At 42.2% G+C, this 27,446-nt stretch overlaps 1 long non-coding RNA gene across 1 annotated transcript in view; it reads left to right on the top strand.

Annotated features, from left to right (window-relative positions):
* Positions 1 to 27,446, top strand: part of LOC132392406 (uncharacterized) — a 66,630-nt gene that overhangs the window by 25,536 nt on the left and 13,648 nt on the right. The window contains exon 2 of the long non-coding RNA XR_009511525.1: positions 23,110 to 23,156. This is a non-coding gene — a long non-coding RNA (uncharacterized LOC132392406). The remainder of the gene's footprint in view (positions 1 to 23,109; positions 23,157 to 27,446) is intronic.

Here is a 27,446-nt window from a genome sequence, read left to right as displayed (position 1 = left end):
CTTCAACAGGACCCCACCACTAAGGACATCTTTCCCTCTCTACCTCTCTCAGCTTTTCGCACCAATTGTTCCCTCCACGACTACCTGGTCCACAAGTCCCTCCCCACAGATCTCCCACCTAGTACTTATCCCTGCAAGCACAAGTGCTACACTTGTCCCTACACCTCCTCTCTTACCACCATTCAGGGCCCCAAACAGTCCTTCCAGGTGAGACAACACTTCACTTGTGTGTCTGTTGGGGTAATCTGTTGCATTCGGTGCTCCCGGTGCGGCCTCCTCTACATCGGCAAGACCCGACGCAGATTGGGAGACCGCTTCGTCGAGCACCTCTGCTCCATCTGCCACAACAGACAGGATCTCCCGGTTGTCACCCACTTCAACTCTCCTACACATTCCCATTCGGATATGTCCATACATGGCCTCCTCTACTTCCATGATGAGGCCAAACTCAGGTTAGAGGAGCAACACCTCATATACAGTCTGGGTAGTCTCCAGCCCCTTGGTATGAACATCGAATTCTCCAACTTCCGGTAATTCCCTCCCTCTCCCTTCCCCCAACCCACTTTCACTCTGTCTCCTCTTCTAGCTGCCTATTACCTCTCTCATGATTCTGCCTTCTTCTACTACCCATAGTGCTTTCCACTTAGATTCCTTCTTCGTCTCTCCTGCCTATCCCCTCCCTGCTTCCCCTCCCCCACCCCTTGATCTTTCCTCTGAGTGGTTTTCCACCCTCCCCTCACCTTCTTTATGGGGCCCCTGCCCCCTCTTTCTTCAGTCCTGACGAAGGGTCTCGGCCCAAAACGTTGACTGCTCATTTCGACGGATGCTGCCCGACCTTCTGAGTTCCTCCAGCTTGTTTGTACGTGTTGAAGTGAATATGACTGTGACTCAGAGCTATGCTCCAACTACCAATTGTGAAATTGAAGAAAAAGACATCTTCTATGTACAGCTGCAGTCGGAGGTAGAGTTAACACCACGCCATGACATAATCATCGTCATGGGAGATCTAAACACCAAAATAGCAAATAACAACACACACTATGCTAGAGTCATGGGCATGCATGGATGAATAGCAGTGGTGAAGGACTGGTGGAATTCTGTGTCATGAATAATCTGGTCTCTTTCCACACCATGAAATTCACAAACTAACATGGTTCTCACTCAATGCACACAACAAGAATAAGACTGTCCTTTTGATGATCAATGGTACATGGAGATGATCCCTGCAGGATGTAAGGCTTGTCTAGGATACAGAGCTGGAATGACAAACAAAGAATAGAGACAGCAGGAAACATGGGCATACCTAGAAGAAAGACGGAAAATTAAGAAGAAAGTGCTAGATGCAAAGTTAACACAACTTAAAGTGTAAGTTCAGCTAGCATGCACTGAAGCTAACAAGAAAGTGAAAAGCCTTGTAAGAAAGGATAACAAAGTTTAGACTGAAGACCTTGCAGTCCAGACTGAAGAAGCAGCCAATCACAGTGTCCAAGAAAATGTATATACAAGATTTCAAAATTGGTATGCAGAAATCTCCAGTGGTTCTGGAAGACATAAGAATGATTTGTTTTTGACAACTCAGAAAAAGCAAGAGGTACAATGGACAGAGAATTTCTGAATAAATCACCACCATATGAAACATCTGACATACAAAAGGCAGCAGGGGACCTCAATATCAACACAGATCCACCCAAGAAAGCAGAGATTGTTGCTGCAAATAAATCAGCAAAGAACAGCAAAGCTCCAGGACATGACAATTTGAACGCTGTACTGTTCAAAGCTGAACCAAAAATTGCAGCAGCCATCCTGGAAACACTGTTTACTATAATATGGGAACAGAAACAAGTATCCAAGGACCAGACAAAGGGAGTCATTATTAGGATTTCCAAGAAAGGAGTGCTAAGTGATTGCAACAACTGGCATGGCATCATACTTTTGTCAGTGCCCAGTGAGATTCTCACCAAAGTCATTGTCCAACAAATGCTGATGATGTGTGCTTAAGGAAAGAACAAGCTGGCTTCAGGAAGAAAAGAGGCTGTGTCAACTGGATCTTCACACTGCATAACATCAAAGAGTGGCAGAGACAACTGTATGTAAATTTCATGGACTTTGAAAAGGCTTTTGATAACATCCACAGGGAGAGCCTCTGGTGTATTCCCAGATTGTATGGGATCCCATCCAAAATTGCCCAGCTCATCCAGAATTTCTATGGGAACAGCAGCTTGAGTTTTGAAGGCCAGACAGGAGTCAGGCAGGTCCGTGTGATGTCAACAATATTGTTTAACCTAGTGATTGACTGGGTATGAGGCAAACAATGAAACGTACGCAGAGAGGCATTATGTGGACTCTATTCTCTACTTTGGAAGATCTTGACTTTGTCGAAGACCTTGCATTTCTATCACATACACAACAGCTCATGCAAGAGAATACTCTGTGTCTCTGTAACTTTGTGTCCTGCTGAAGGGTCTCGGCCCGAAACGGCGAATGTACTCTTTTCCCTAGAGACTGCCTGGCCTGCTGAGCTCATCCAGCATTTTGTGTGTGTTGCTTGGATGTCCAGCATCTGCAGATTTTCTCTTGCCTGTTTACCTTTGATGGACCAATTGGACTCAGAGTCAGCCAGAGGAAGACTGAGATCATGACCCTCAATGTAGTCTCTTCCTCCTGTCAATACTTACCCAGCACCAGCCACTCCTGGTGGTGCAGTGACATCAGTGCTGGACTCTGGAACAGAGGTTCCTAGGGTTCTAATCCAGTTGGGCCATTCCCCAGTATGCTTTCCATCTGTGCCGGGTTGAGTGTTGAGCTCGCAACTCGACCTCGTAAAATAAAGAAAATTCTGTGAAATGTTCGTGTGAGGAGTGGTGTGCCACACAGTCTTTCAAGTCTTGTAAAGCATGAAGATGCCCAACACTGGCCTCTCAGGACTGAATCGATGTCATCGTCATTCTCACACCCAGCACCAGCAGATTCATCTACCTGGGCGGTATCAGTTGACAGAACTGTGAGGCGAAAGGCAACATCCGGTGCAGACTCAGCAAAGCCAGAAAGGTCTTCAGATCAATGTGCAACACATTTGTCCGCAGTTTTGTACAGGTCAGAATGCTGGCACATGTCAGAGAGTGACCTTGCCAAGCAATTGTCATTCCACATCATTGAGTCTCTGGAAGATCCTCCCTACCTTCTGGCCAAGAAAGATCACCAACCACACCATTCTCCTTTGGAGTCAACAAGATCATCATGGCCATGATCATCATGAGGAAACGTTGGAGATGGATTAGGCACGTGATGAGGCCAACTCCATCATCAAGACGGCATTTCACTGGACCCCGAATGGTGGAAGAAACATAGGAGACCAAAGACAACTTGATGCTATACCATAGAGGCAGAAAGGAGGACTCTGAACCAGACCTGGAGCACAATAGAGAAGATGGTCATGGACAGGCAGAGATGGAGGACCTTCACTGCCGTTCTAAATGCCAGTGGAGTAAAGGGCAGTAAGTAAGTAGTAGGTTATGTTTGTCATATACTGTGCTTTGCTGTAAAAAATCTAAATGCCATTTAGATTCTGTGTATGTATGTCAGTGACAAGAAAGTAACCTGAACTTGAGCTGTTGTTTGGAGATGATTAAACAGCACAGAATCTCTAAAATGAGAAAGTCTGCAGATGTTGGAATCCAAAACAACGCACATAAAATGCTGGAGGAACTCAGCAGGTCAAGCAGCACCAATGGAAAAAAGTAAATATTCGATGTTTCGGGCTGAGATCCTTCATCAGGACAAAATTTTATCTCTAGCAGCCTATCTGGTGAGCTGCACTTTATATCAAACAGACTTTCTGCAATCAATTCAATTTATTCCATTATTTTTGTAAGAATCTTGATTTTATTTTTTTCATCTTCCAGTCAGAAAGCCCTGCAAATATCCCTTCACTGTTTTTTGAGCGCAGCCTGTGAGGAATTATGAGATGGAGCACTCTAGTTAGCTACCATCTCCACATCCATAATTTTAGTCAGTGCGCTGCACTGAAGACCCATCAAACCACCTTTCATAAAGCTTTTACCTTGCAAATACACAATGGTATTCGTGTATTTTTGCATTTTTATTCCATAGTTTAACTTCTAAGTTCATTTTTATATAATTCTTTATTTTTATAATTGTTAAATGTTGCTGTTTTTGGTTGCATATCATACCCTGACAAACACACCACAGCAAATTCTTAATACAGGGAAATGTGCATATATGGTAAATAAAGTGGATTTCAAGTCTTTGATCCTTGATCTAAAGGAGTTCTACTATGATTTGGAAGAGAATGGTGCAAGTTGAATGAATGCTAGAACAGAGAGACATCCCTTTAGAACAGGATTGGGGAGGAATTTCTTTCACCAGATGCTGGTGAATCTGTGGAATTCAGTGCCACAGATGGCTATGGAGGCCAAGTCTTTGGATGCATTTAAAGTGGAGGTTGATAGGTTCTTGATTAGTAAGGACGTTAAATGTTACAGGGAGAAGGAAACAGAATGGTGTTGAGATGAGTAATGAACCCCCCAGACTTTATAGGCCAAGTAGCCTAATTTTGCTCCTATGGCCCATGGCCTAGTGTCAGATGCAGCATTCCTTGGATAAATATGAGGTGATTATCTGAATAGTGACAGTTTGGGATTGGGTGGCAGGGTGCAGGTACATCTCTAACAAAGAAGGTGTAAGGCGCTCAATCCCTCCACTAGCCTGCAAGGTGTAGCACCTGCTTGGCACCTCCACCACACCAACCAGGGTCACGTGAAGCCATGGGACCAGATGGTGGATGGTTGTACAAATAGTTGACGCATATCACAAATCCTGGCTATGCGACGGCTGACACCAGGCGGACAGTTTTTGAAGAGTATTGATAATGTCTGGGGTCACCTGCCTTGTAAAGACACTGCCCAAAAGAAGACAATGGGGAAACACTTCTGTAGGAAAATTTGCTGAGATCAATCATGGTCGCTCACGTCATATGACACAGGACATAATGATGATGATGATGATGAATTTAGGAAAGAGAGATAAGCAGCGAGAGAGTGGTGTAGCCAAATGAACCACAGCCTCGCAGCTCACTGACCCCAGTTCAACCTTGATCTCTGATGTGTCCTTGTGCATTCTCCCTGTAACCATGTGAGTTTCCTCTCGTTGTTCTGGTTTCCTTCCACATCCCGATGATGCTTAAATCAGATTAATTAGCAGCTGTACATTATGCCAAGTTTCTCCTTAAGGTTGTAATAGCTTGGAGAAGTAGTGGGGATAAGCTCCCATTATCTATTAAATGCTCCCAATAGTCACTGACAATCAAGTCCTGCTCCTGGTCTTCAAATGTGGCTTAGCTACTGGACCCAGAAGAATCATTTATACTGACAGGAGAAAGGGCAAATATACATTATTGTATATTTTGCCTTATTGTGCCTTAAAACCAGTTGCTTTGGTCAGATGGGGCTCATCAACCATGGTTGGCAGCTCACCTAGGAGAGGGAAAACTTTAATCTCAAACTTCCGCTGCCTTCTGGATATAACCACTCATGGGGAAAGCTTCGGGAGTAAACCCCATGGGAAAAATCCAGAGCTGGAGTCTCTAAGGCAGTCCTGTGTTGAGTTGAATGCTGACTGGCAACTCCTGATGATACTGCTGGTACCATATTGTATTGGTCTCTGCTGTTCATTTGAAATCATCAGTTGTGTGGAGAGGGGGACCTTGCTACGTGGGCAACAGCTTCCTCTCCATATTGTACTGCCCTGGCTTGCATAGCTAGACAGCTCCATGATTGACCCTGACGAGTGGAGTCCTCCAACTATGCCCAGTGTATAAGTGACTGCTGGAATCTGGGGAGAATTGTCAGGAAGGTGGGGAGAACAAAATTGATTAGAGTACGATTAGTGTCAATGGGTACCTTATGGTCCTTGCACACTCTACATTCCAAAGATTCTGTTCCCACTATATGAGTCTTTTTATTCTGGCATATTCCCCCTTCCTTCTCAGTCCTGAAGAAGGGTCTCAGCTCAAAACATCAACTGTTTATTTGTTTCCATACATGTTGCCTGAGTTGCTGAGTTCGTCTAACATTTTTTGTGTGTTGCTTTGGATTTCCAACATTTGCAGACGTTTTCATGTTTATAAATAAATAATTGAAGTTTCAGGCCCTTTATCAGGACAAGAAAGGAAGGAGGAAGAAAAAAGTTGGGGGGTGAGAGAAAGGAGGATAGCTAGATGGTGATAGGTGGAGCCAGGCGGGTACAAAAGGTAAAGGGCTGGAGAGGAAGGAGTCTGATAGGAGAGGAGAGTGGACCATAGGAGAAAGGGAAGGAGGAGGGGACCCAGGGGGAGGAGACAGGCAGGTAAGAAGATCTAAGAAGCCAGAGCAGAGAATAGAAGAATGGAGGGGGAGGGAACGTCTTCCTTGTATTTTTCTTGTACTTTAATTTTACCATGCTTGCTCATAATTCATATAATCACTGGCATGTGTGTAATTGTCCAGTGAATTTCCAGTGATTGCAGTATAGCTGAGTTTGTATTTTTCTCAAAGTTTCTCTGCAACCTGTGTCACACTCCTCCAAGAGGACCTCAAGTTTATCATGGATTGGAGGATACATTCCTCTATTACCTGGAAACATGGCAGACTTGTGGGCTTCCTCCAGCACATCCTCGACATAAACAACACACTTCACTATACGTTTCAATGTCTTGATATACATAGGACAAATAAAACTCACCCTTATCTTTATCCCTCTGCCTCCACAGATGCTGCCTGACCCACTGAATTTCTCCAGCAGTTAGTGTTTTTAGATGACTGGGAAAGAAAGAAAGAAAGAAAGAAAGAAAGAAAGAAAGAAAGAAAGAAAGAAAGAAAGAAAGAAAGAAAGAAAGAAAGAAAGAAAGAAAGAAAGAAAGAAAGAAAGAAAGAAAGAAAGAAAGAAAGAAAGAAAGAAAGAAAGAAAAGAAAGAAAGAAAAAGAAAGAAAGAAAGAAAGAAAGAAAGAAAGAAAGAAAGAAAGAAAGTAAAAGAAGAAATGAAGAAGAAAAAAGAAAGAAGGAAGGAAAGAAAGTAAGGAAGAAGAATAAAATAAAGAATGAAAGAAAGATAGAAGAAAAGGAAAGAAAGAAAAAAGGAAGAAAGAATAAAAGGAGAAACAGAGATAGGATGAACAAAATATGAAGGAAAGAAAGAAGAAAATATAAAAGGAAAGAAAGAAAGGAAAGAAGAAAGGATGAAAGAAAGAAATAAAGAAAGGAACAAAGGAAAGAAAGAACAGTGAGAATGAAAAGGGAAAAATGAAAGAAAGAGAAAGAAGGAAAGAAAGGAAGGAAGAAATAAAGAAGAACAGAAGAAGGGATAGATGAAAAAAGAAGCAAAGAAGGGGAGAAGGACGGAGAGAAGGACTGGAGAGCTGGAATCAAACAGTAACATGTTTGAATGGCTCCATTTGTGATCTAGGCCTTTTTTATGTTGATATTGCTTCACTGCCATGCACTGATCTTTAAATAGACATATTCATGCATAAATATATACTCATCTAAGCACTTACACAGAGATGCACAAATTTAAAAACCATTGTTTATCCAAGGTATTAGTGCGTCAAATGTCCTCGAGCCACATAGGAGCAGGTAAGGACACACTTAACTGCACAAGTGTCCCTTTATCCTGCTGGGTTGAGGCTCAAATACAGCTTCACTGTAAAAACAATGCAGGCCACTTTATTTATTTATCAAACTGCTGCCTGGCCTCTCTCCATCCCTGTAATTCACTCCCTTTTCTAACTCCCTTGAGACACTTTGAGAGTCTTCATGGCCAGTGTCTGCTTTAATTAAAGTTGAAAGCAAAGCAAAGCAAATCCATTGCAAAAGGCTGAGCTGAAGAACGGTTTGTATTTTTAGTAGTTCTATCATTAGCTCAACTCCCATCCTTTGGGATAGATGGAGTTCAGAACCAAACACCCAAAATCTTGGAGCAGTTCATTCCAGTGTGCTCTTGGCTCTATCTATGTGATGGAGGTTTGTTGAGGCTGGAATAGGGAGGTTGCTTTATATCCGCTTAATGGTCACTTTATTAGTTACTTCCTGTACCTAATAAAGTGGCCACTGAGTGTATGTTTGTGGTCTTCTGCTGCTGTAGCCCATTCACTTCACGTTTTGATTTGTTGAGCGTTCAGAGACGTTCTTCTGCATGCCACTGTTCTAACGCATGGTTATTTGAGTTGCTGCCATCTTCCTGTCAGTTTGAGCCAGTCTGGCCATTCTCCTCTGACCCCAGAACTGCTGCTCAGTTGGTGTTTCTTGCTTATCGCACCATTCTCTGTAAACACTGGAGGCTTCCTGTCTGGCAGTTACAATCACTGCACGGACAAATTCACTTAGCTCACATTTCGTTGCCATTCTGATGTTTGGTCGGAACAACAAGCGAACCTCTTGACCACACCTGTATGTTCTTCTGCACTGAGTTGCTGCCACATGATTGGTCGATTAGACATTTACATTAATAAGCAGGTGTAGAGGTGTACCTAATAAAGCGACCACTGAATGCAAGTGAACTCACTAAATTCCTCCACCATACTAATGTTTTCCAATCAGAAAAGCAAAGGAACTTCAGAGTCCTTGTGCAGGATTCCCTAGGGGTTAACTTGCATCTTGAGTCGATAGTAAGGAAGACAAATACAATGTTTGAGTTCAGTTTGGGAAGTCTGGAATATAAAAGCAAGGATGTAACGCTGAGGCTCTGTAAGACATTGGTCAGATCACATTTGGAGTATTGTGGGCAGTTTGGGGCCCCATATCTGAGAAAGGATGTGCTGGCACTGGAGAAGGTTCAGAGGATGTCTGCAAGAATAATCCTGGGAATGAAAGGGTTAATGTGTGGGGAGCATTTGATGGCTCTGAGCCTATGCTCAGTGTTGTTTAGGAGAATGAGGGGGGTTCTCGTTGGAACCTACCAAATTTTGAAAGGCCTACATGGAGTGGATATAGAAATTATGTTTCTATAGTGCAAGAGAGACCAGAGGGCATAGATTCAGTATAGAAGGATGTTCAATTAGAACAGAGATGAGGATTTCCTTTGGCCAGAAGGTGGTGAATTTGTGGAATTAATTGACACAAATGGCTGTCGAGGACAAGTCCATGGTTATATTTAAAGCAGATTTTGATAGGTTCTGGATTAGTAACGGCATTAAAGGATATGGGAAGAAGGCAGGAGAATGGGGTTGAGAGAGAAATTAAGTGGGTCATAATGGAATATGAGAGCAGAGTTGATGGGCTGAATAGCCTAATTCAGCTGCTACGTTATATGGTCTTATGGTCTCAGATAGTTTGGCCCAGGGTAAAGAATCTTCCCACTCCCCCACCTCAGACAAAGTTGAAAATTATAAATGTTACACAGAGATGTAGTGGATGAGATGGAATTGAAAATTCCAGTGGTTAAAGAAGGAAGAATATTTGACTTTCCTGTCATGGAGAAGGGTGCAGGAGAGTGAAGATAAAATGACCACACATATGTTTGTCATCTTAGAATGTCCTCAATGTAATTAAATATTTAGTACAACCACTTGAAGTAGAAAAACATAGCAACTCATTCATGCAAACCAAGTTCAGTACACATACCAAAGGCAATAATTAACTGGAAGTATAAATACTGGAGATTATGTACTTGAAGAGGTGGAAGATAAATTTTTGAATGGACAAGGTATTGAGGGTCATGAGAAAGTGCCACGGAAGCCAATGCTGAGGCCTGTGGCAGATTAACCATGATCACATAGAAGGATGGGACAGGCTTGAGGAGCCAAGTGGGGCATTTTTGCTTCCATTGTCATGTTTTTGAAGGAAAGAAGGTGGAATGTGGGCCAGGACTTTTGCCCAATATTCAAAGTTCAAAGTAAATTTATTGTCAAAGTACATGCATGTCACCATATATAATTCTGAGATTATGTTTTGCAAGCATACTCAATAAATCCATAATAGAATAATAACCATAATAGAATCAATGGAAGGATTGGTGCCCAGGACCAGCTTTAAAGATGAAACTCAAAAATCCCATGTATGGCAGTCAACTCTCAATCATAACTGCTTTGCAGTATGAAACAAGAAAGTGCAAAGCAGCATATTTACAGTTTAGAAGGGAAAGGATTCAATTATTCAATTATGTATTTTTCTGCTGCTGTCATAGTATAGAAACAATCCCTTCCACCCATCACATCTATTCTGTCCATCACACCTAACTATAGCACTCACACTTGATCATGTTAAGTCTATGCCCCTCTACACCCTGATCATTCAAGTACCTGTCCAGATGCCTCTTAAATATTCCTACTGTTCTTCCTCCACCACCTCCTCTGGTAGCTTACCACCTTCTCTTTGTGCAAAGGATTTATGTCTCAGATCCTCCTGAGACCTCCTCTTTCTCACCTTCAACCTATGACCTTCAGTTTTAGACACCACTTTGACCTCAGAATGGCTCTTCTCAAAATGGCTGCCCCAAATGGTTATTCAGATGAAGTCTCCAATAAAGTCTCAAAAAGTAGAGGCCTGAAACCTTGACTGATTATTATTCTTCTCCATAGATGTTGCCTGACCTGCTGAGCTCCTCCAACATTTTGTGTGTCTTGTTCTGATGGAGATTTCCTCCCCTTTTATATTCTGAATCTTGCATACTATGCCTGACAATAAAAAATATCAGTGAATTATACCTTCCCCAGACTTCATAACATTCCTTCTCAATCCACTCACTAGGCCTTTCGGTAGGAAAGTAATAACTCTCAGTGGATCTGTAGGCAGGTGTTTTAGCTGGAAAAACTTCACAATAAACCAAGTGAGAACATGAGAAAGTAGAAGCAGATGTAAATCATTCTGAACCTCCTGCCTGTCTTACCATTCCATATGACCTTGGTTGATATGTGCCAGATCAACATTTTCCTCAGTTTCCGATCTTTCAAAGATTCATCTACTTCCCTTTACTTCCCGCAATAATCCAGCCTCCTCAATCTCTGAGGAGAGTGAATTTTTGAGATTCAACACCCTGGGTGAGAGGGAGCTCCTCAACATCTCAGATTAAAATGACTCTCCACCCTCCCCCCACCCACCATTTTTTATTTTAGAGATACAGCACGGTAACAGGCCCTCCCATCCCAGAAAATCCATGTGACTAATTAACCTATGGACAGTGGTGCAATTGGACTAAGTTCATGGGTGCTATAATAGTGTTTCACTAACCACTCTGCCACCATGCCACACCTAGTCTCTGATCCCTATGGGAAATGCTGCTGATTAACTTATTCAGTGTGTGTGGATATTACTGGCCTTGCTGACATCCTTTTACTATGTCCTCTCATTCACAATTCTCCCATCTCGATATCTCAGCGTACACATGATACATGGCAATAATAATTCATTGATAAATACAGCAATGAGAACAAAAAAGAAAAGGTCCCCATGGCTGTTGCACCTTAGCTGTCTAGATATGCACACTAGGGCAGTGCAATATGGAGAGCAAGCTGTCTTACATGTAGCAAGCCCACCCCCCCCCCCGACATCTCTGATCAACCCAAAGGAACGACAGAGACCGATACATTTTGGCGCCAGCAACGTTGCAGGAATTGAACTCAACTTAAGACTATCTTAGGGACTCCAGCTCCAGATTTTTCCTCAGGGTTCACTCCAGAAGCCCTCCCCATGAGTGGGTATAGTTACAAATCAGTGGAGGTTTGAGATCAGAGTTTTCCTCCTCCTACATGAGCTGCCAAGCACAGCTGATCAGCCCCATCTGCCCAAGGCGCCTGGTTTTAAGACTCTAGCAACCTGCCTTGGTCCCTTCTCCTGTCAGTAGAAACGGTTTCACCGGGCTTAGTAGCTAAGTGAAACACAGTTGTTTCCTTGGCTGCGTAGGTCTGGGGAAAACAACCCCCAGCCCTGCCAAGCTTGTGAGATTGAGGCATGCTCAATCCCACCCCAAACACCGGTGTGTAATTCACTACCCTGTTACAAATTAGTGCCATGAAATCACAGATAGTGCACTGAATACGATTAAAGGAATTATATTTATGAATCTTAACTAAATGGTTAGTTAAGAATAGCAAAAAGAGAAGGGCCCATTCTAACTAAACGGTCAAACGTGCGCAAGTTGGAGCTCATCTTGAACTTCTCTATCACTTACACGCTGGGCCCTCGGTCAACATAAAAGCACACACCACCTACTGAACGTCACTTGCAATCCATCTCGAACAAATGGGATCGTATGTTAAGACCGGTTCTTCCTAGCATCTTCTCTCTTCATCTCCTCTCAAACAAAAGCTCCAAGCTCAATCTTAGTGTCCCTCACCAGAGAAATCTCCCCTTAATCCGACCATTCAAGTTGGATGGCACACATTTCTCCTCATATCTTATCTTCAACAACCCAAATTAGCACAAAAACAGAACAGAGTGTTCTTACAGAACTTACAGCCAAATTGAAATACATACAGCATAACAGCATGAACCAGGGCATTATGTAAGTCACAAATGAAGGAACTGGACTTGGTTGTCAGAGGCTATTTGAGACTTTCTTCATTGGGAGCATTCAATAGGCAGTGGGAGCATACCCCCACTATACAGGCATCCGTTAGTCTCATGAGACCATAGATTTGCACCTTGGCAGGGTTGTATGGGAGACTGGCAGTTGCCTAAGCTGCAGGCCTTCCCCTCTCCTCAATCTTTCCTCAAGCAATGCACCATAAAACTGGTCTGGATGGAAGGCAGAGTTGAGCCTGTGATGGATTGGGGAGTGCTTACCATTCATTATAGCTTCAAACCATCTAGAGCGGTTGCTGAGATACAAATTGCCTTAATAATTTCAAGGGAATTTCAAGTAGGAATCATTGTAGACAAAAATATTTTCAGTTGTCTAAGTACAGGTGCTAATGTATTTTCTTGATCACTGCATTTAGTGTGGAGGCACTAGGAGAAGTTGCTGGTGGTATGGATACTTTGGAGCTTGAAGCTGTCGGCCATCTCTACAGCAGCTCCACTGATAGAGTTAGGGTGATGTTTCCCCACCCCATTTCCTTAGGTCAATGACCAGCTTACATTAAGGGCTCAGTCATTGTCCCTGGAAGACAAGTTTGATAGCTTTCATCCACATTTGACCCAGTGTGAGATGTGGAACTGCTATGTGCTTGTTCTTACAGAAATATGGCTCCAAGACAACATCCCATGCACCACCAAGCTTCAGGCCATGATGCTCAGGGACTTGCAGATATTAATTTGTGACCTTACTTGCTATCGTGACTATATCAGAATCAGGTCTGACATCACCAGCATATGTTGTGAAATCTGCTAACTTTGCAGCAGCAGTGCAATGCAATGCATAATAAATAGAGAGAAAGCTAAATTAATTAAACTATGTATAAATATGTATATTAAATAGTTAAATTAAAAATAATAGTGCAAATACAGAAACAACAAAAAATGTGAGGAAGTGTTCATTAATGTCCATTCAGAAATCAGATGGCAGAGGGGAAGAAGCTGTTCCTGCATCACTGAATATGAGCCTTTAGGCTTCTGTAACTCCTGTTGATAATAATGAGAAGAGGGTATGTCTTGGGTGATGGGAGTCACTAACAATGGACGCCGTCTTCCTAAGGCACCGCTCCTTGAAGATATCTTGGATACTACGGAAACTGATACACAAGGTAGAGCTGATTAATTTTATAGCTTTCTGTAGCTCCTTTCAGTCCCATGCAGTAGCCTAAGTGACCCCCCCCCCCCACCAGATAGTGAAACATCCTCTCAGAATGCTCTCCACAGTCTATCTGTAGAAGTTTTCAAGTTTTTTTAGGTGACAAACCAAATCTCCTCAAACTCCTGATAAGATATAGCCACTGTCTTGCCTTCTTTACAGCTGCATCAATTTGTTAGGACAGGTTACTTCCTCAGAGATATTGACACTCAGGAACTTGAAATTGCTCACTGTCTCCACTTCTGATCCCTCTATAAGGAATGGTTCATGTTCCCTCGTCTTTCCCTTTCTGACATCCACAATCAGCTCTTTGGTCTTACTAACACTGAGTACAAGATTGTTGCTGCAACACCACTCAACTAGCTGGTATATACACTCTCTCATCTGAGATTCTGCCAAAAATGGTTGTATCATCAGCAAATTTATAGATAGCATTTGAGCTGTATGTGCTGTATGTACTGAGTTTTGCACCTGGGCCCAGAGGAACACTGTTTCATTTGGCTGTATGCATGTGCATGCTTGAATGACAATTAAACTTGAACTTATAAAACTTAAATTGGGCTCATCTGCAGCATTGCAACAGTCAATTATAGGAAGGATGTGGAGGTTATGGAGAGGGCTTACCAGGATGCTGCCTGGATTAAGGGACGTGAGCTTAGCGGAAACTTGATGACACAAGACCCAAGATGCCTTTCCTGTACTCTGTCTCATCATTGTTGTTGATCTGACAGTGGCGTCATCAGCAAACTCAAAGATTGGATTGGCACTGTATCTGCAGTAACACATACAAAATGCTGGAGGAACTCAGCAAGTCAGGGAACATCTATCTATCTATCTATCTATCTATCTATCTATCTATCTGTTTATTTAGTTGTTTATTTGTTTGTTTGTTTTTTCACTTACATATTTATTGAGAAGCAACACAGAACCAGCCCATCCAAGCCTTCGAGCTACATTACCCAGCAACCCCCAATTTCATCCTAGCCTAATCACAGGACAATTTACAGTGACCAATTAAATTTTAGACTGTGGGAGGAAACTGGGACACCCAGAAGAAACTCATGTGGTCACAGGAAGAACGTACAAACGCCTTACAGACAGTGGCGGGAGTTGAACCCAGGTCACTGGGTACTGTAGCGCGTTATGCTAAACACTACACCATTGTGCCGTAACACAGCTGAGGAATAAACAATCAATGTTTTGGGCTGAGTCTCTTCATCAGGACAGCTTATTCCACTCCGCAGGTGCTGTCTGATATGCTGAGTTTCTCTAGCATTTTGTGCATGTTGCTTTGGATCTCCAGCCTCTGCAGATTTTCTCATGTTTGTGACTACTGTACTTATCTCTGATCACTGCCTCAGTTACCTCGGCTATATCCACTGCTAGTTCATCTTCCCACTTGTCTGCTCCTTAATCTTAATGCTGACTCTAAAAAACATCATTCCTATGTGTGGGATCAATGGGATTTGCAATTGCAAGAAGTGAAAGGTCAGAACTACTGCCTGTTCTGGGAATCCCCATTTGTGTTGAAGGCACTGAGGGAGCTGATCAGCTGTGCATTGATGTATGATAGCACAGTAGTTAAGCTGCAGGGCAATGCACAGAAAAAGCTGAAGGAACTCAGCAGGCCAGGCAGCATCTATGGAAAAGAGTACAGTCTAAGTTTTGGGCCAAGACCCTTCACTTCAACTGGACTAGAAAAATAAGATGAGGAGCCAGAGTAAGAAGGTGGGGGGAGGGGGAGGAAAGAAACACAAGGTGATACGTGAACCGGGAGTGGCAGAGGGAGACGGGTGAAATAAAGAGTTGAGAAGTTGATTGGTGAAAGAAATACAGGGCTGGAGAAAGGGGAACCTGATTGAAGAGGACAGAAGGCCATGGAAGAAAGAAAAAGGGGAGGAGTACCAGAGGGAGCTCTTGGGTAGGCAAGGAGATGAGGTGAGAGAGGAAAAAGGGGATGGGAAGAGGTGAGGGAGAGGAAGGGTCATGACTGGAAGTTCAGGAAACCGATGTTCATGCCATCAGGTTGGAGGCTACCCAGATGGAATATAAGGTGTTGCTCCTTCAACCTGAATGTGGCCTCATCACAACCATGGAGGAGGCCATGTTACAAGACAAGCTATCAGAAATTCAGACTATCGATGAGGATGCCCTCTCTGTACACCTATGTCTGTGTCACCACCCACAGCTTCTATTTACTAATAAAATTTGCTGATGATACTACACTGATTGGCCTAATCTCAAATAAAAATGAGGCAGCTCACAGAGAAGAAGTCATCACCCTGACACTGTGGTGTCGAGAGAACAACTTCTCCCTCAATGTCAGAAGAACAAAGGAGCTGGTTGCGGTCTGCAAGAGGAATGGAGACAGGCTCAACTCTATTGACATCAATGGATCTGAGGTTGAGAGAGTGAACAGCTTTAAGTTCCTCAGCATACACAACACCAAGAATCTCACGTGGTCTGTACATACTGGTTGTGTGGTGAAAAAGGCACAACAGCACCTCTTTCACCTCAGACGGTTGAAGAAGTTTGGTTTGGACCCCCAAATCCTAAGGACTTTCTGCAATTGAGAGCATCCTGAATGGCTACATCACTGCCTGGTATGGAAACTGTACTTCCCTTAATCGCAAGACTCTGCAGAGAGTGGTGCGGACAGCCCAGCACAACAGTAGATATGAACTTCTCACTATTCAGGACATTTACAAAGACAGGTGTGTAGAAAGGGACCAAAGGATCATTGAGGACCTGAATCACCCCAACCACAAACTGTTCCAACTGCTACCATCTGGGAGACCATACCACAGCATAAAAGCCAGGACTAACAGGCTCCAAGACAGCTTCTTCCACCAGACCATTAATCTGATTAATTCACACTGATACAATTGTATTTCTATGCTATATTGTCTGTCCTGTTGTGCATGTTATTTACTACAAATTGCTATAAATTGCACATTGCACATTTAGCTGGCGAAGTAACGTAAAGATTTTTACTCCTCATGTATGTAAAGGATGTAAGAAATAAAGTCAATTCAATATTTATTCACACAAATACCCATGTCAGGATGCTGTTCATCGAGTATAGCTCAGCATTTAATACCATCATTCCCACAGTCCTGATTGAGAAGTTACAGAACCTGGGCCTCTGTACCTCCCTCTGCAATTGGATCCTTGACTTTCGAACTAGAAGACCACAATCTGTGCGGATTGGTGATAACATGTCCTACTCGCTGAGGATCAACACTGGCACACCTCAGGAGTGTGTGCTTAGCCCACTGCTCTATTCTCTATATACACACGGCTGTGTGGCTAGGCATAACTCAAATACCATCTATAAATTGGCTGACAATACAGCCATTGTTGGTAGAATCTCAGGTGGTGACAAGGGGGTGTACAGGAGTGAGATATGCCAACTAGTGGAATGGTGCCGCAGCAACAACCTGGCACTCGACGTCAGTAAGACGAAAGAGCTGATTGTGGACTTCAGGAAGGGTAAGATGAAGGAACACATACCAATCCTCATAGAGGGATCAGAAATGGAGAGAGTAAGCAGCTTCAAGTTCCTGGGTGTCAAGATCTCTGAGGCTCTAACCTGGTCGCAACATATTGATGTAGTTATAAAGAAGGCAGGACAGTGGCTATACTTTTATTAAGAGTTTGAAGAGATTTGGCATGTCAATAAATACAATCAATGGAGAGAATTCTGACAGGCTGCATCACTGTCTGGTATAGAAGGGCTACTGCACAGAACCGAAAGAAGCTGCAGAAGGTTGTAAATCTAGTCAGCTCCATCTTGGGCACTGGCCTACAAAGTACCCAGAACATTTTTAGGGAGTGATGTCTCAGAAGACAACGTCCATTATTAAGGACCTCCAGCACCCAGGGCATGCCTTTTTCTCACTGTTACCATCAGGTAGGAGGTACAGAAGCCTGAAGACACACACTCAGAGATTCAGGAACAGCTTGTTCCCCTCTGCCATCTAATTCCTCAATGGACATTGAATCTTTGGACACTGCCTCATTTTTTTTTAATATACAGTATCACTGTTTTTGCACTTTTTAAAAATCTAATCAATATACATAATTGATTTAATTCTTTATCTATTATCATTATTATTTATTGTCTCTGCTAGATTATGTATTGCATTGAACTGCTGCTGCTAAGTTAACAAATTTCACATCACATGCCGGTGATAATAAACCTGATTCTGATTCAATTTTGATCCCAGGGACATGCACTCGTGGTCACTTTTTTAGGTACATCCTTTACCTAGAGCACTGTGCAAACGTCTTGGGCACTTTACACACACAGACACACACACACACACACACACACACATCATTCATTAAAAATAGGCCCTTCAGCCCATCTAATCCATGCCAAAACCATTTAACCTGCCTCCTCCTATCATCCTGCATCAGGACCATAACCCTCCATACCCCTACCATCCATGTACCTACCCAAACTTTGCATGCACCCCTTGTGCTGGCAGTTTGGTCCATGATCCTCTGAGTGAAGAAGTTTCCCCTCATGTTCCCATTAAATTTTTCACCCTTAACCCAAGAGCTCTGGTTGTAGTCTCACCCAACCTCTTGCATTTACCCTATCTATACCACTCATAATTTTGTATTCCTCTTTCAAATCTCCATTCAATCTCCAATATTCTAAAGAATACCATGCCAGACTATTTAATTTTTCCCTCCAGGCCCCGCAAATATCTTTGTAAATTTTCTCTGTATTTTATCAACATTTTTTACATCTTTCCTGTAGGTAGGTGGCCAGAACTGCACACAATACTCCAAATTAGGTCTCACCAACATCTTACGTAACTTCAGCATAACATCCCAACTCCTGTACTCAGTACATTGATTTATGAACTTATGAAGTATTATCTGGTAACTAGAAAGACATAATATACCGTGCAGAAGTCTTAGGCACCCTAGCTGGATATATGTGCCTGAGACTTTTGCACAGGTCTGTAATAAAATGACCACTGAATATACTACATGCTGCTTTGGTAATGGGCAGCAGAATCAAAGAAAACCTCCCACCGTGGACATTCACTCTTCTGCCTGATCACATCAGGCAGAAGATAAAAAAGCTTGAGAACATATGCCACCAGGTTTAAGGATAGCTTCTATCGTGCTGTTATCAGACTATTGAACAATGTCCTAGTATGGTAAGATGGATTCTTGACCAGGCAATCTACCTTGTCTTGGCTTTGTATCGTATCGTCTACTTGTACTGCACTTTCTCTGTAACTGTAACACTTTATTCTGCATTTGGTTATTATTTTCCCTTATACTCCCTCAACACACTTTAGTTACGAATTGGCCACAAGTTTTTTCACTTCCCTTCAGTATATGGGGCAATAATAAACAAATTTACCATCTACATAAAAATGTAGCAAATTTATCCCGCACTCTGTGGTGACCACCTCTATCTCTATCCTCTCCTGACCACTTATCAACATATCAAGTGATTGAAAAATGAATCATTTTTGGTCGGTGCAGTATTTCTTTAAAAGCATTCATCACAGCTTAGATGACATTGAACAGACTACAGATGATTAAAGTTGTGCTGTTGTTATATTTGTACATTGGTTTATGTCAATTTTGAAAATAGAATATTCTCATACTGGTATTTGTGAGGTCAAGGCTAAAGAGGGACCTGGACCTTCTCCTTTAAAACTACTTTATCATAGGTGCAGGAAGGAGGTTCAAAATAGACAAATGCAGGAGATCGTCTATTTACTTTATCAAGTCACCATAGCAAGCATCCTCTCTGGATGTACCACCGCTTGGTAAGGCAATTGCTCTGCATAAAATGCTGCAGAGAGTTATGGGCACAGCTCAGCACATCACAGAAACCAGCCTCCTCTCAACAGACTCTGTCTATTCTTCTCACTGCCTCAATAAAGCAGCCAGCTAATTCAAAGACTCACGCACCCTGGGAAGGGAGAAATCCCCCATGCACAAGAGCCCAGGAAGCCTCCAGGCACTCTCCCAAGAGTCATTAAATGAGGTGACTACGGGGAGAGTGTTAGAGACATGAGGCCCAGGCAAAACCCCAAGGACCTGTGCACAGCGCCAGAGAAAAGTCACTGGCACCAGATATGTGTTCATTAGCAAATTCTGTCTACTAACACTGCAACACACACACACACACACACACACACACAAACCAACATGTAGCATCAAAAACTTACCCAGGGTAAAAAGTGATCTTTTGATCTTTTACCAACTGGTTGTTTGTCAGTCTTTGTGTGTAGTTTTCATTAATTCTTTGTTCTACTGTGAATACCTGCAAGAAAATGAATCTCAAGACAGTGTATGGTAACATATATGTTATTTGATGTCTAATTTGAACCTTGAACTTTTTGAGAGGGTGGGGTTAAAGGATAACTGGCAGATAGGAAGAGGTGAAGTTTGGTGACAGAGATCAGTGGATAATAGATGAAGGCAAAAAGAATGGACAGTGAAGGCAGGAGAGGGGCATGAAGGGGAGAGAGGGAATAAAGGTGGAGACAGCTGCCACAGTGGAAGATGCAGGAATATGAAGAGTGACCACAGCTGGACTCTGATAGGTAAGGGGGTTATGATAGGAGCCACTAAGGCAGAAGTGAAGCACAGATATAACCAGCACCAGATGGGGAAAGGGGAGGGGGTAGGGGGAATGCGAGAGTCAGTATGTGAATTGTGTTGGTGGATGTAACCGAGAAGGGGAGGGGCTTGGGGGGCAGCAAGTGAGAAAAAGGACAAAAATAGGAGTGGGATGCGAGAGGAGGACTGGAAAGAAAGGGAGTGTAGAGAGGCACTGAAGATTAATGTTACTTGAAATTGGAAAATACAGTCTTCCTACCATTGGCATCTCTTCTGTCTCCTCTTCAAATTCTCCACATCCTTCCTGTAATGGGTTGACGAGAACTGTAACCAATACTCCTTGGGTCCCACACCATCGGGTTCAGGAACCGTTATGACTCTACAACCCTCAGGCTCCTGAACCATTGTGGATAACTTCACTCACCTCAATACTGACTCTATAACCTAAAGACTCGATTTCAAAGACTCTACAACTCATCTCAGTATTATTTATTTATTTTTATTTACACAAACATTCCTTTTTTTGCACATTGGTTGTTTATCAGTCTCTGTTCATATACAGTTTTTCATAAATTCCATTGTATTTCATTATCTTCCTGTAAATACCTGCAAGAAAATGTTTCTTAAGGTAGTATATGGTTATGAGGTTCCTTTATGTTGTTAAAGCCATGAGTGTTAGTGGGGATAAGCTCTCACTACCTATTAAATGCTCCCAGTGGTGTGTGTTTCAAATAGCCTCTAATAATGAAATCCAGCTCCTGGCCTTTACATGTGGCTTATCTACTAAGTCTGACGGAATCATTTGTACTGACAGGAGAAGGGCCAAAGGTGCGTTACTGGTGCCTTAAAACCTCTTCCTTCAACCAGATTAGGCTTGTTGGTAATGGTTGGTAGCTCATTTAGAAGAAGGAAGACTCGGATCTCAAACCCCTGCTGCCCTGCAGGTATACCCACTCATGGGGAAAGCTTCAGGAATAAACCTGGAGAAAAACCCAGAGCTGGAGTCCCTAAAGCAGTCTTACATTGAGTTCAACACTGACTGGCAACTCCTGCGATACCGTTGGTGCCAAACTGCGTCAGTCTCTGCCGTTCCTCTGGAGAGGGGAGCCTGCTACATGAGCAGCAGTTTGCTCTCCATATCATACTGCCAATGTTTGCATATCACGTGGACAGCTAGGACACAACATCCATGGTGACACAGCCAATGGAGGGCCTCCTAAGGTGACACATCTGTACTTTGATACTAAATATACTTTGTCTTTGAAAAACTTAGCCTAAGCAAAGATTTATTCAGCTGTAACATGACTTCCCAACTTTTATTCTCAATACCTCAATCAATGAAGGAAGTATGCCACATACCTTCTTCAGTACCCTCTCATCAGGGAGGAGATATAGGAGCCTCAAGGCCCACACTCAGTTTTAGGAGCAACTTCTTTGCCTCTGCCATCTGATTTTTGAACCATCCTCAAGCACATGAACACGACCTCATTATTCGTCCTTTACATTATTTATTATTTTTGTATCTGTCAGTAATTTTATGTCTTGCACTGTACCGCTGCAGCAAAACAACAAATTGCATTACAAATAACTAATTTGATTCTGATTCTTCTCACCTATCAGATTCCTTCTTCTTCAGCACTTTACCTTTTCCACCTTATCACGTCGTAGCTTCTTTCTCCAACTCCCTTCCTATCCTCCCACCTTCCCCCTTACCTGACTTCACCTACCACCTGCCAACTTGTACTCCTTCCCCTCCCGCCACCTTTTTACTCTGGTTTCTTCCCCGTTCCTTTCCAGTCCTGAAAAAGGGTCTCGGCCCAAAATGCTGACTATTTATTCCCTTCCAAAGATGCTGCCTGACCTGCTGAGATTCTCCAGCATTTTGTGTGTGCTACTCTGGACATCCAGTATCTGCAAGCTCTCTTATGTTTTTGTTTTCGATTCTAATTCAGATTTACTGAGTACTTTCCTCTTGCATTGGACATCCCAGAGTGCAGCACCTCACACATGTCTGGATGAAACTCGGATTAAACTTCGGGAAGTCTTACAGCAGTGTTTTCAGACTGTGTGCGTGCCCTCTTTGAAAGGCGTGAGCATGACTTCAGTCAGCTCCTGCCATTCAGCTGATGCTGAGCGCTAATAAAACCTCTCCTTGTAAACGTGCTCTAGTGCTCAAAGATCTGCATTTCGCACTAACTACAGCGGTTATTTCATGGGATGCAGGTATCAGATCTGGCTGCAAGCTGCACCAGGTTACACTGGCCTGGGTCCCTCATGCACAGTGATTTAGGATGATGCTGCACAATTTCCAGCCACAGTCACCCTCAGAGCCCGTATTTTGTATTCCACTGTTCAAACTGTTCTACTTTAATTACTGAAAAGTCTGGGTTAAGTTACACAGGACAACGTTTTTTTTCAAAAGCGTTGCTTCCTCAAATTTTGTTTTTGTTTATGATAGACCACTTGAAGCGGAGGCCAAATATCCTTTCAGACTACTTCTATCACGTAGGAATTCGTTTTCATCTCTCTGGGTTGTGCTCTTATTTAAGTTTAGTGGTGTGTACTTCTTATCAGAGTCGTGTATGCTTGTGTGGAGTGCTGAATCCTGTTTTTGTTGTTGAAAATATATTATTAGAAGTCTTATCTGATTTGTGTAGATTTTTAATGTCCATTATTCCTCTTCCTCCTTCCGTCCTAGGTAGCCTCAATTTAAATGCATTTAAATGTACATAACATTTTCTGAAATTAGTCATTTCAGTTCTTATTTTTCTTTGTTAATTTTCCAGATCAGTTTCGGACCAAGATATTATGTCAAAAGAATGCATTGATATAGGTATAGTGAAAGTGTTTATTGCCTTTGCTATATTTTGACTGTTGAGCTCTGTTTGACAGATTTTCTTAAGCTTCAAAGTCAATTCTGTTGTAAAATTTTCCTTTATCACACTGATCTATTTTCTTTCCATGTTGATATCCTTGATACTTATAAGCTTCATATTCATCTATCAGTTAGATTGTATCCTGCTGCTCGGTTTTGTATTCCATTAGCTCAATTGCACCTTCCTTTGTTTAATGTTCTGCATTCATCCAATCCAAAGTTTATGTTTATATCTTTCAAAAATAGTTCTTCTATTTGAATTAATAACGAGGGGTGATTGATAAGTTTGTGGCCTAAGGTAGGAGGAGTCAATTTTAGAAAACCAGCACATTTATTTTTTTAACCTAGTCCCCTCCTACATTTACACACTTAGTCCAGTTGTTGTGGAGCATATCGATCTTGGACCTCCAGAAAGTGTCCACAGCAGGGGTGATTGATAAGTTTGTGGCCTGAGGTAGAAGGAGATGAGTTATTAACTTCAAACTTTCTGCATAATCACTCAACGAGTTGCCCTGCATGTGCATGAAACGACAGCTGTACAACTCATCTCCTTCAACTTTAGGTCATCAATCACCCATCTGTGGGCACTTTCTGGAGGTCCAAGATCCATATGCTCCATGACCGCTGGACTAAGTGTGTAAATGTAGGAGGGGACTATGTTGAAAAATAAATGTGGTACGTTTTCTAAAATTGACTCCTTCTACTTTAGGCCACGAACTTATCAATTACCCCTTGTACTTTAGCTTAACTGATGAAGGAGCGTATAATTTCAAATCATCCATATATAAAAGGTAGTACTCATTTCATTGTTTCTGATTTGATACCCAATTATCATTTGATTCAGTAAATTAGAGAGCAGGTTCAAAGCTAGACAGAACCATTGTGGACTTAGTCAATCTGGAAAATGCCACGGCTTATTTTGATAACTCGGCTTGTTTTTTTTTGGTTATATATAGATAGGGTGATTATAGTATGCTAATGATTCATCAGATGCTGCAAGAATTTCCTAAGTATTGGGTGCAGTTTATATATAATAAGAACTTCTATTAACTATGAGGGTGGGACAGAGTGAAATGACATTTGGTAACCAATATAGCAACGTGAGAGATTTCTGCTTTTCCACTGAGCTTGATTTAGAATTATGGAATCTATTATCAATTGTTCTTTACATCCTTTCATACCCTTACAGCATCCATTCCACTCTTCTGTAAGCATATTGTGGTTATCTAAGTGAGTGGTGATTAGTTGCGGGATGCATGATGTTATAATTTATTTACTTTTTGTAAGCAAGTCATAGGATGATATTTTGATGGCTCCTTTGTGATTTCCCCTTTGGGTAAAAGATATGTTTTACCTTCTTTCAAAAATTCAGGCACTTTCTCAGGATTTTTAAGGAAATTGGTGATCTGCATTTATAGGTACAGATGATGAAAAGTAAAATTTTTATACCAATAATTATGAATATTATCACTTCCAGTACTTGTGGGTATTTATATGACCTCTTTTAGCATTTCCATCATAACTTCAGGTATTTGCGTTTCTTCAATCGTGTGTGTGCACTCTTCTTCCTCCCTAGTCCAGCTTGCTTCTTGCTTGTGCGTCACCCTGTTTGACTGGATGTTAGACCAAAAGTTGATTATCTATGTGTTTGTTGCTAATTCTGTGCTGGGGTTGGTGACGTTATTATTATTATTTTTTTATTATTACTGTTATTATTTTGCTTTTTTGCATTTGCACAGTTTGTTGTGTTTTGCACATTGATTGTTAGTCCGGTTAGGGATAGTCTTTCATTAATTCCATTGTGCTTCTTGTATTTACTGTGAATGCCCACAAGAAAACGAGTCACAGGGTTGTATATGGTGGCAGAGATATACATTGATAATAAATTTACTCAGAACTTTGAACTTTGATAAAAGCACAGACACACACACACAAACATGCATATGGGTGAAAGTACATACATTCACAAACACAAATGCAAGCATACACATACACACAGGCACCCTCACACACACACGCACAAACATATATACATGCACATGCAACATACATACATATGTGTACGCAGCACATATAAAACATTGTATCCACTGGCATAAACACATAATTGGTTTATTATTGTCATTTGTCAAATTGTCACATCAAAGCTTACAGACAGACAGCAGGAGAATGGAGTTGAGAGGGATGATGGAGCAGTGGAGCAGATGGGCTGAATGGTCTAATTCTGATACTACGTCTTATGGTTTTATGGTCTTATATCTTATGATTTATGTAGCAAGATGCAGTGAAAAGCTTGTATTGCAAATTGTTTTACTGATCAAATCACTACGCAGAGCATCGAACTAGAGTAAGGCAAAATGAAGTGTAAAAGCTGCTGAAAAAGTGCAAAGCAAGTAAATGATAAAGAGCAGGATCATAACGAGATGGGCCAGAATACTGAGATAGATATATATGAATGCATCTCTTTGTACACATTTACATATGCAGTCTCATAATCTGATGAAATGTCTTTCCCCAGGATATCAACTGTTTATTCCCTGACTTGCTGAGTTTGTGTGTTTTGCTCTGGATATCCAATATGTTTATGAAGCAAATTATTATGTTATGCATATGTAACACCCAAACACACACACAAATACATGCACAGCAGAGAACTATCAAAAGTAATTGTTTATGAAACAGGATTAAGCACATAGATACCAGAAAGCCATATGTGACTTTTCACAATACCTCCCATGCAGGTTGGAATCTGTTTTGCTTCTTAATTGAAAACTTCTTTTTCTTCCCAGAGAGCATCTATTTTTATGGCAGTAATATTTTTATGGATTCAAGTGGAATAGAGACAGGAAATTAGCTAAGCCTTGTTTACCAAGTCAGCTCTTTAGACATGCTCAAAGTAAAATCCAATACAGAGAATCGAAGGCAGGTGCACATTCCAGCGAGTCAGCTTGTGTGCCAGGCCAGGGCGGAGAGGACCGAGAACAGCCAAGACAACACGCGAGAGACTCTTGAGTTTTCTTCCTAGATATTTTTCAACAAAGCAATCACAGATTTCACAAACCTCACAGATTCCGAGATCCCTTTCCCACTGCTGAAGCAGAGCAGCTCAGTGGTTAGCAACTGTGTTGCAGGCTCCAGAGACACAGGCTCAGTCCCAGGCTGAGCAGAAATGGTAAGAACGTTTACGAGGCAGATTGACTTAGGTACTCAGAGGGTTGTGTAAGTATCGAACCAGCTGCCAGAAGAAGTGGTAGATGCGGGTTCAATTGTAACATTTAAGAGATCAGGGTAGGTACCTACATGGGAGGGGTATGGAGAGTGCAGGCAGATGGGACTAGGTAGAAGACCAAGACAGCACAGACTAGATGGGCCAAAGGGTCTGGTTTGTGCTGTAGTGCTCAATGACGCTATTTGGCTTCAGCTGCTTTCTGTAGCTGATATTTTCATAGGTCTACCAGTCTCTGGAAGAAATTTTTGTTCCACCTAATCCTAAATGGCTCACCATTTCAAAGTTCAAAGCAAACTTATTATCAAAGTGTGTATATGTCACTACCTGGGCTAGGCGAGAAGAAAGGGGGATAGTGGATAAGGGTGAGAATCCCAGAGGTTTGTTGCCTCTTGGGTGGCAGGGTCAGGGACATGTTGAATCAAGTCAACAGGATTCTTAAGTGAGAGGGTGAGCAGCCAGAGGTTGTGGTCTATGCAAGTACCAACGACAGAGGTAGGAAGAGTGATGAGGTTCTAGAAAGTGAGTTTAGGCATTTAGGTGCTAAGTTAAAGGACAGGAGCTCCAGGGTTGTGATCTCAGGATTACTACCCATGCCACATCCCAGTGAGGCCAGAAATAGGAAGATCATACAGTTGAACACATGGTTAAGGAATCGATGCAGAATGGAGGGTTTCAGATTTTTGGTTCATTGGGCTCTCTTCCAAGAAAGACGGGAACTGTACAGAAAAAATAGCTTGTATCTGAACTGGAAGGGGACTGTTAATCTAGTGAGATGGTGTGCTAGTACGACACAGGAGTGGTGGGGGTGGGATGGTTTAAACTAGGGTTGCGGGGGGATGGGAACCAGAGTGCCAGAACGGATATGGAGTGGTTTTGGAGAAAGATGTTGTTATGCCTATGTACCAGGTCAGAAATAAAAACTTTGAGCATTGTGGGGCTAATGGTGCGAGCCGCATATATTTCAATGGAAGGAATGTCGCAGGAAAGGCAGATGAGCTTAGGTCATAGATCAGCATGAG

This window comes from Hypanus sabinus, chromosome 4 (assembly GCF_030144855.1).
Source record: "Hypanus sabinus isolate sHypSab1 chromosome 4, sHypSab1.hap1, whole genome shotgun sequence".
Classification (NCBI taxonomy): domain Eukaryota; kingdom Metazoa; phylum Chordata; class Chondrichthyes; order Myliobatiformes; family Dasyatidae; genus Hypanus; species Hypanus sabinus.
The sequence above is the reverse complement of the archived record's forward strand: the minus strand, read 5'-3'. Positions and strand labels throughout refer to the sequence as shown.